The sequence below is a fragment of the Acanthisitta chloris genome, unplaced genomic scaffold (genome assembly GCF_000695815.1).
Source record: "Acanthisitta chloris isolate BGI_N310 unplaced genomic scaffold, ASM69581v1 scaffold40268, whole genome shotgun sequence".
In the NCBI taxonomy this organism is placed as follows: domain Eukaryota; kingdom Metazoa; phylum Chordata; class Aves; order Passeriformes; family Acanthisittidae; genus Acanthisitta; species Acanthisitta chloris.
The window spans coordinates 15,883-16,845 of NW_008688257.1; positions in this window are offsets into that span (position 1 = coordinate 15,883).

Sequence of the window (963 nt, forward strand, 5' to 3'; positions counted from 1 at the left end):
GTGCAGCTTTAAACAATCCAGTTAGCAGGGTGGATTTTTTTTGAAAAACATGTTTGTTTTCAAATGCTTCAGCTCCAGCAAAAGCCATGTTCAGCCTGTCACTATGGAGTTAGAGCCACTGCCTGTGAGCCTAGCTGTGGCTAGCAGGAGGGTTTGGTTTTCTCTAATTAAAGCAGACAGGTACATATGTAGGTAGGATGACAAAATGAAAATTGGCCTCCACAGCTGAGGCTTCCCATGAAAATGAAGTTTTCAAAGACTGAGACTTACTGGTTCAAGAACCAAATGTATGTACTGTGCAGAGAGACTTGGAAAGACAAATCAAAGAGGAAAAAAAATAAGCTAGTTGTAACAGCAGGATCAGGTTTATTTTATTTAAAAAGAAAAATTGTGGTTTGAGACATTTTTCATTGGGGACAAAGGGGAAATAGTGATAACTGAACTTTAAAACTGCTTTACAGTTATTTTGATTAAAACCTCTCCCAAAGCTACTTGTTGTACTGCTTGAACATTTATGAACCAAATAAAGAGATGTAGGTTTTTTTAAAGGTGTTATTCATTACCTTACTAATGTATTGAAGAAATATGAACAGGAACACCCAGATATATATAGTAGTCATTTACAGAAAATACCTTATAAAGTACATTGCAGGTACACTGTACTCCTAATAAAATATTTTTTAATCAAGTGTTTTTTCTCAAGTGTTTTATATGAAAACAAGGACTAACTTCTGTGGCAAATGCTGTTATTCAGAGCAAACTTGTTCCTGGAAATGGGCCCACATTAAATGGTGCAATGAGCACATGGTGTGTTAGGTCTGAGGAGAGCAGAAACAGGAGGAGGCACAGCCACAGCTTACTGGGTAAAATGGCTGATGTGGGCACAGCACAATATAAGGATGCTGAAGGTACGAATATTTTCACTCAATTCCCTAATTTGGCTTTAGGAGAGTTCAAGCAGCT